Raw genomic sequence first — 9,477 nt, 5'->3', positions numbered from 1 at the left:
GAGAGTCCAGAGTAAGCTCAGGACAGGCAGCCATTTGCACACACGTGGTCTGTTGGCTCCTAAATGCAGGTGGCAAACCCTGAGTGAGGATGTTCCAGTCACTTCAAAAAGAACAGAAGCAAATCTTGGCTGTGCTTTAGCTTGATGACCTTAATTGTGCTGCGAAAGAAAACTGGTAGGCTCAGCCCCTTGTGGGGAAGGAAAACCTTGTAACACAACTTGGGACCTCTTGTGCTCATGAGTGGCCACTAGTTCTGGATTTGCAAATATAAGTTCTGGAGCTGTCCAGCTGTCCTTGGAAGTGTGAGCCCCACACAAGGCTTTTCATGGAGAAATACAGTGCATCCATCCCTGATCCCTGACCTTGGCCTCTAGAACCCCCATCTTCCTCTGAAAAAATGACATTGTGGAGGCTAGACATTCTGCTTTAGTTTAAGTGAAACCCCGTGGCTGTGTGAAGCGCTCACAAGTCCCCTACACAGCAAGCCCAGGCAGTGAGGAATGAGCTTTCTTTGGTTGTGAAACAACACCCCCTGCTCACACACAGTTTTCCGGGGGGGGGGGGGGAGAGAGAGAGAGAAATGTTGGGAGCTGCTTAAACAAACTGTGCCTGGAATTGAACTACAAGAAAATAATCCCGCTATCAAAACATGCCGGCTGCTGGTTGTGCAGTATTGTGAGGTGAACTCTTTGATGCAGTGATTTGGACTTGGCAAACGTTTAATCTTACTGCCACCAGCACAAGCTTGAATGAAAGGAGTGTGAGCATCCCGACAGCCACAAAGGACAGACTGTGGAGTTGAATGTTTGGTGTGAGACCAAATTCCAAACAGAGTAAGAATCAGAATAGCGGCGGCTTGTTTGTCAAGTGTGTATTTGGCTAATTGGAGATAGCGGCTACTCAGTTTGCATGTGCAAAGATGTAAAAAAAGACTGACAAGCTAGTCGTTAGGTGTCAAGATGGGGACGTTTGTTGGGTTAGAAAGTACCAGGATCCCTTAGTACAGCGGTTCTCAAACTGTGGGTCGGGACCCCAAAGTGGGTCACGGCCCTGTTTTAATGGGGTTGCCAGGCCTGGCTTAGACTTGCTGGGGCCAAAGCCTGAGCCCCACTGCCCTGGGCTGAAGCCCAAGCTTAGGGCTTCAGCCCTGTGTGGCAGGGCTCAGGTTACAGGCCCCTGAGCCCCCCCAGTAGTGGAGTCAGGCTTTGTCTTTGTCCCCCCCCCCCCCCCCGGTGGGGGCTTCGGTCCCCACTCCTGGGATCGTGTAGTAATGTTTGTTGTCAGAAGGGGGTCACGGTGCAACGAAGCTTGAGAACCCCTGCCTTAGTAGTTGGGGTCTGCAGTTGTAAGCTCTGTTGTTAGACCCTTTGAATGTCAAAATAGAATGGCCTGCATCCTGAGACACTTCCTCTTGGGGGAGGGGGAGAGCACTGGGGATGGGAAAGGTCTGTGTGGAGAGGAACCAGACGTGAATACCAGGCACGCTGTTCTCTGGATTTCCCACTGCCTGTCACTCTTAAGGAGCTGCTGTTGTACACGGACACTGCTCCAATCGACTGCCCAGGACTGGGCTGTAACAATTACGCCACAAGAAGCTGTGCAAACCAGCAGAGTCATTACAGAAATGACTGTGAATGCCGGCACGCCTGCGGAGAATTACAAAAGCCAAAGGCCTTCCCAGAACAATTAATGCCATCAAGCTAAAGCACAGCTAGTTCTGGCATCTGTTCTTTTTGAAGTGACTGGAACATTGCTAACATGGGCTTGCAGGGGTTGCTTAAGAGGGAATAGGGACTTTGGATGAGATTTTCAAAAGAGTCCACCCACACCCTGCTGAAGTGTGCACCTAACTGCCAAAGGTGCCTTTGAAAATCCCATCCTGCTGTTTATTAAGGACTTCAGTTGCTTTTCATATGAAGTTAATTAAGCTGAAAACTGCAGCCATGAGAATATTCTTCTCATGTGATTTTAATAGGAGTCAGTCATTGGCCACCCACATGGGAGATGAGTTAGGATTTAAATATTGTCCTTGCCCAAGTGCCCACAGCATCTGAAGAGAAACAGCATGGCCCCTTCGTGCAAGGAGCATGTTAGCCTGTGGCAAGCTTTGCAGAGGGCTGTATAGCAGTGCACACACTACTTTGCCTGGCTTGCACTCAGGTATTTCAGCTTGTGCAGTATTTCGCTGGCTACGCCAGCTGGTAACCAGATGTGTCACTTACAGATGTTTCGCAGATAGCCAGGATTTAGTCCAGGCTTCAGGAATAAATTTAGTTGTCCAAGCTGCCTCCTGGGTACCTCATCCTCTGAGGCATAAGTCAAAAGATGGCAGGTGTATAAACAGGGAAGTTTTCCAGATTCCTCTTTAAGGAATCCAGGCACTCGAAGTTGGCTGCACTTAGCAGATTCTCTTGCTCTGTAACATTTGGCTTCCTTATGCCCAGCACAAAAGAGGGATTCTTCTCCAAGGTAGGCAGATGGAGTGAGTCTGGATAGTCTTGCCCTCATGGACTGGTGAGAAAAGGCCTGAGCTTTCCAGGTGCTCTGCACCTGAGGACACCATGCAGATTAAGGTGGTGCTGCTGCCACTTCTGGTGTCATTGAGCCTGCCTCTGTTGCACGTAGTCTTTCTCATAGACCCTGGTGGGCCATGACGACATGGCGTTGAACGGTTTGTGCCAAGCCTGCATATGAATGCTGGGTAGGAGGTGGAAGAGGAGAATTACACGGTTTCCACCACATGATGAGAACATCCTTCCAGCAGCCCACAGCTGCACGGGATGGGAGTACAGCTGCTTGCTTTGTGCTGCAGAAGTGTCAACACAGTGTTTGTTCCTTTCAGGCAGTCCCCTGCCTGTGGAATAAAAGAAGCTGGGGGAGATTTCATTACTAAGGGTGCCTCTCAAAATAATGGCGTCTCTTAGATGTTCATGCTGAGGACTGAGAACCTAAACACCACTTGGCTAAGTCACTAGAGTCCTGCAGTAGAAAGGGGAGAACCCTAACTACAGTGGCGTTCCCCACCTGGAACTTCTCCAGAGTGAGGGGCATCTGATCTTCTGTTGAAGAAGGCAACATTGTAGGTATCTGGAGCAATGAGTGACACAAAGTAAAGAGGGAGCACTGATTAGTTGGATCCACTTCCAGTTGCATTACTCTTACACTTACACAGGATGGGAGAATTTACATACCACGTAACAAAAATCTGCCAGAAAGCCCCCAAATTCTCACGTCTAGAGGACACAGGACAAAGCATTGTTCTTACCCAGGCTCTTACCCATGTCTCATATGATACCACCGTTACTGTGGGAGCGTCTCCATTCAGGAATAAGCAAGCCACAAAGATGTATCTCTTTGGGGGCGGGGGGGAATGGGGTGATAGTGAAGTGCAGGGATCAAAAAGGATGAGAACTTCTTCTCACTAAAATTAGTTGGACACTGGCCTGTCTACAAACCCCTTGCACACCCAGGAGACCTTTCCGACTGCCCATTCTCTGTGGCTTTGCAGGGAGAGGCATTGCAGAAGGGTTTCTTTCAACACAGTTCTGTTGTCTGCTGACTTTTCCTCAGCAAATAATACAAGCAGCCAAGTGAGCAACATGTAGGGGACAGAGCTGAGTTGCTTCTCTTTCTTCACTGTCAGTTTGAACAGCTTGACTTTGCAAGTGCTCCACCTTCCCATCAAGTGAACCCTGCCCAGGGCGCACGCTCTCCCTCCTTTTGTTTCAGTCTGAATCTGAGTATCAGTTTTTTTTCTGTTCTTGGGCACAAAAGTCCAGCCTGGGATTCCCTTGCCACCAGGGATGACAGCTGGCTAAAAACACCTGCACCAGTGCAGGACACCTTAGTCTTTCCCATTAACCACCCAAGTCATTTGGAGTAAATGGCGTGGGAGAGTATCCTACTCCACATGTCTGTGGCTCCCCAGACTTGCTGTCTGGCTCCGTTCTTTTCAGTCGTATGTGCTGGTTGTATAGGAAATAAGCGGTCTGCGGCTGGCTCTCAGAAGGAATGGTTTGGGCCCAACAGCGGCACTGCTTACTCCCCAAACAGTCGTTGTTGAAAAAAGTTGGGCCAAATTTATCATTTGTGCAGTTGGGTTCGGCTCCCACTAGCTTCAGCACAAATGGCATCTGCTTATGTCAGGGCCTTTATGGTTTAATGGCCTATCTGCATGTTATCAGGGAGAGGGGGGGGCTTTAATACAACCATCTGAACACAGGGTTCGGGTTTATAGTGATATCAGCAGAGCTCAGCCCCTCTGCAAGTGCCCACTGCAGCCTCCCAGACGCCTCTGAGCGGGCGATGTGCCCAGGAGGGGGCTGTGCTCAGAGATGGATTCTCGGGTGGGTGCAATGCACTGCAGCTGAGTGACTTTTGTGGAATAAACTTCAGAGAGTTGTTGTTTTTGTTAAGGTTTCCTTGTTTATAGGGAGGCCTTGTTGTATAAATAGAACTCCTGGTTCCTGTTGAAGGAAGCTGTTTAAAAGGCAAAGCCTTGCGTTCTCTGTAAAGGAAAGCAGAATGCCCCGGTTCCCTACCCAGAAGCAGTTTACATAGCAAAGGTGGAGGGGGCAAAGCTTAGCCAGAGGCAGCCTACGAGGGGCTTTGGCACCGCTTGCAGTCCCCCTTCTCTTTGCCACAGGTGCAGCCAGTGGAAGCTACAGGGCCCAATGTGCCAAACTCCATCTTGATGTGAGCTGAACAATGTTGTCCATTGCCTGTGCGGAGGTATGGTCGGAAGGGCTGCTGAAAATTTGGTGCAGCCCTTGGGCTCCTGGCAAGTGGCCCTTGTCTGTCTCAGCCGGAGAGAGCCTGGGGGCCCCGATCCAGGGAGCGATTTGCTCAAATGCAGGTTAAAAAGCACTAGGGGTGATGGCTGTGGCCAGCTCTACACTACAGCCATCTGCTGGCAATGCTCTGTTGGGCAGGGCCGTCTCTAGCGCGGTGGGGCCCTGATCTCAGCTGGGTCCTCTGGTGCTCTTGTAATGCAAGTAATAACTCACTCAACTCACTCCTGGGCAGGGGGGCCAGCGGAAGGCCTGTGCCCCACTTAGGGCCCACAGAAGTGCGATGGCTGGTCTGGCTCTCCGTCCGGGGGTGAATTTCACCCTCGAAGGACAAAGCTGCCAAGGAGATCTAGTAGCAAACAAGGGCAGCCCAGCCCAGCCCAGCAGTGAGAGCCAAGAGCTGCTGCTCGATTCCTCCACTGAGAGTGGGTGGCTTTAGTACAGGAAGCTGGAGTCATTCCTCCCTGGAGGTGTTAATTGAGACACCACATCCATCCTGACAAGGGGCGGGATCCCATTCAGATGTTCCAGGGGTATTTTTGTTGCACTTTGTTAGTTTCAGCTCTGTTCATCATTGGAAACATGGGCTCTAAGCAGGAAAACCTGGAGCGCCCAGTGTACCCAGTCAGCACTGAATGTGTAGAGCTGGGAGGGAAGCTGGCCTCCGGCTGAATCGCACGTGCAAACTGATCCACGTCAGTCAAGCCCCCGTGTGAGATGATGGACAACGTTAATTAAAGCAAAAATAAATAACCTCTGAGAGAGTGGAAGGAGCGCCGGCTGTTTGTGCCAGGAAGGACGAAATGGCCCTCTGCGGGATTGTGAATCGTCATGGCTGTTTGTATAAACAGGCCCCATTGCCATGGGGAGGGCAGAGGACCACGCACAAGGAAAATATTGGAACCGTGAGAAGTTGTGTTTGTGTAAAAGAATCCCATTGACCAGCTGCGTTATCCCGTGTCTCCCCGCTGCCATTGTCCTCCTGCTATACTCCTGGCAAGGGGCTTATTAGAGCTTGTTAAAATTTACAGCTCTCCCCGCTGGTTTCATTCTATCTAGTGACATGTCCCCCACTCTCCTCCTCTTTTCTGGGGTTTCCAGATGAAAAGGGGGAGGCTTCTTTGAAATGCAAAACACAGGAAACATTTTGCCTCTGTTTAATGAATGAAAGCTCCTGGCACTGCAGTTTGTTTACTAGAGATTGTGGGAATCTTGCAGACGTTTTCTGTGCTGCCCTGGAAGACCCAACCACGCAGGGGAAAGTAATCCCTGGGTTACAATTTCTTGGCCATGATGATCTCAGTGATAGTGTAAACATGGTGAGATTGGCATGGAAATAGGGAAGGGCTTTACATATGAGTCATAGCAATAAGGCCTCTGCCTACTTAGGATCTGAGCCCTGCTCTGGCTGTTTTAATGAGTCCTGCCTGGAGATAGGCTGAAATAGTTCCAGTGAGTCTGAGGTTTGTATATTGTTCATGGATCTGCCTCGGTCAGCACCACATCACCTGCTATGGGTGGGCCCAGAAATCTGGAGAACTTCCGAACACCTGTCTCCTGCCCGCATGGTCTGCAGACGTTCACAAGGGAGGGAGGGGTCTGATGGAAGGGGGGTCTTGGGGTGAAGGGCCTATACTGGGACTTGAGACCCCAGGTCGGTTCCCAGATCTGCCACAGACTCCCTGTGAGACCCTGGGCAAGTCATTTAATCGCTCTGTGCCTCAGTTTCCCAACAGTAGCATGGGGATAATCATGCACTTTTTCCCCCACCCTTTGTCTCGCTAGTCTGTGTAGACTGCAAGCTCTTCAGAGCAGGGTCTGGGTGTCTGTACAGTGCCTTGCACAATGGGGCCTGAGCTTGGCTGAGGTCTCTCGGTGATAATCCGTGTCTTGGAACCGGCTCTTATTACCTTATATCCACATACCCCTTAGAATTCCTGTCCCCCGGGTGAGTTCCGTTCTTATTACCAGTGTGAGCCACCCTCCCTTTGCTTGACCCCGGGGAGAGCAGCAGGATGTACAGGCTTTCGCTGTTTTCTCAGCCAGGCATTAGAGAATAACTCCAGATAGGTGAGTTGTGGTTTTGCTCCCCTAAGGAGCCAGACCCTCGTGGTTACAGCACCCTGGTCAAAGAGCCAGCACTGCCGTCTGTGCTACGTAGATTCAGGTCAGGTGGCTTTCTGAGCAAAGCTCCCAACAAAGCTCGTGTTTGGTCACCGATGCTCTCGCTGACCCAGAGTGAGTCTTCCTGTAAATGTTCTCTCCCGTATTAAGGGCTCGTGGCACTGGTGGAAGCTGGATACACAATGTCTGTAGGTTTTAGTCACTTGTAATGAGGGACAATGGAGCCGCCTTACATGGTGACCCTGTTGTCACAGTGTCGTCTCCAGCACTGTGTCCTGGCTTTACTGCCTCAGCAGTTTAAATCATTTAAGCAAACAGAGTGCTTGGAGTCACACCACATAATGTGAGATTAGAGGGAAGCAGCCCCTTGGCGCTGTCTGGCGGATGTGATGCCTCCGGGGCTTGTGTGTGAAACGGCGGCAAACCCGCGCTGGGCTGTCCCCCGGAAATGGCTGAGGCAGGCAATCTGCTCCAGCACCGATCCCGCTCTCTCACGTGGGCACTGCTGACTGAAGATGCTGGTGAAAGGTGCAGGTAGGCGTCTTTGCTCAGCACCCTGGAGCTCCATTATCCAGCCGTTGTTTGCCCATGGGTGCTGCCCAGTGAGGTAGACGTCACTTCAGTCACCTTATGACACCCGGTGCCCAGCGACAAGAGGAGAAGCAGCCGCACATGGACACTGGGCACAATGTACATTAATTTCAAGGGCAGCAGTGGAACACTGCGGCTTTGCTCCGCTGCCCTTAGGGGCCTGCACCAGCCATCATCCCACTGCCGATGGGGCGCTCAGCCGAGCGGGGGTGCAGGGCTGGGCGCTCAGTGCACTAGCCAAACAATGGTGGTTTGGCTCTTTTAATTCAGTAGAACAGGTAACTGGACGGCTGTCAGTGGCATGTAGCAGAGGAGAGGGGGCCAAAAAGCCCTGGCCAGCTACCAAAGAAGGTGGCGTATGGCTAGATTTGTCATCGGATTAACTCCATTGGCTTCTGTGCAGTTACTTTGGGGATGGATTGGGCCCAACGGGGTAGCTTTATTGATTACCATGTGCGTGTGTGTAAAGTTATTATATATTACATATCAAAAATGACGTTAAAAGGTTTCAAAGTCAAGCAGCCTCAGTCCCAGTCTCCCTCGCTCAATCTCTGTCTCCTAGCCCAAAGTCCCCTCCCCTCCTCATCCCAGGGGATTTTACCCGTTTACAGCATTGGTGAGACCAGTCCTGGAATATTGTGTCCACTTCTCATGTCCACGTTTTAAAAAGAGTATTACTCTCCCCAGCCTGGGCACCATCCCTGCCTTCCCGGGTCTCCGACTCTTCTGCATGATCCGCCCCTTGTTTGCTCTTCGGAGCACTGCTTTGGCTCCAGTCTCTTTGTAAGATTTTCAAGCAAATGCATTTCCGCCTTTCCCCAGTGAGATGGGAGCCAAGTGTGGAGTGCCCTGCAGTGCAGCCCAGTGCACTAGACACTGTCCGTGTGAAAGGCCCCAGCTGCTGGGTCTGTGCAGCCAAGCTCAGCTCAGCCCCTTGACATGAAGCCCTGGCTTTAAAACCTGTTTGCACGTGCACAGCTGCATCAACCTCCCTGCAGAGCGCACACATCCACACTCCAACACACTGCCCTACACACACTGCCAGCTACACACACTGCCAGCTACACACACAAGTACTTGCTGATTGAGGCCTGCACAGACACACACAGGGCCTCACTCAAACACCAGCAGTAACCTCCCCACACTGAAACACACACCACACATGCCATCAATTGTCCACCTGATCTTTTGTAAAAATTAAATACATTTTAAAAGCTGAGGAATATTTACCCTCCTCCCTGAAACACTGTGACGTCATTCTTCAAGATCCTCCGCATAGGGTGACCAGACAGCAAGTGTGAAAAATCGGGACAGGGGTGGGGGGTAATAGGAGCCTATATAAGAAAAAGACCCAAAAATCGGGACTGTTCCTATAAAATCGGGACATCTGGTCACTCTACCTCCGCAGGAACATTCAGTGGCATGGCAAGGGCATGAAAATCCCAACAGCTGCTAGGAGACTGGCCTGCTCCTGGCCAGGACGGGTTTGGGATCGGGTGCCACAGGCTGAGATAAAAGGTCGGTGCATTTCCTTTATGCTGAGCAGCGCTGTTCAGAAGGGCTGTTGCTATGGCACCACTTCAGCAAGCTTTGTCCAGCGGATGAGGATCAGAGTGGGTGACACATGGTTCCAACTGGGCTCCACGCAGATTCCAGCTGTTTACTGAGGGTTTTATCTCTCTTCTGAGGACAAGACTTAAAGTTAGTTTGCGAGACTTGGCAGAAAGTGGCTCCGCACTTAATATGCTGCACTGCTTAATCTCTCTGCTAGAAAGGGTCATGGACTCAGGGCCAGCTGTGACATTTGGATCCAAACCCAAATTCCCCGGAAGTTCAGGTCCATCTCTACTCAGCACTGATAATGCTGATGCTCGTTGTAGATCTGCTGCTCTGGGCAGCCACAGCGTCTCAGATCCAGAGCAAGTCTTCACACTGGCACCCAGTTAGAAGCTGGCACCTCCCTCTCCTGTC

Source organism: Emys orbicularis, chromosome 18 (assembly GCF_028017835.1).
Source record: "Emys orbicularis isolate rEmyOrb1 chromosome 18, rEmyOrb1.hap1, whole genome shotgun sequence".
NCBI classification, from domain to species: Eukaryota; Metazoa; Chordata; order Testudines; family Emydidae; genus Emys; species Emys orbicularis.
Note: the sequence above shows the minus strand (reverse complement) of the source record.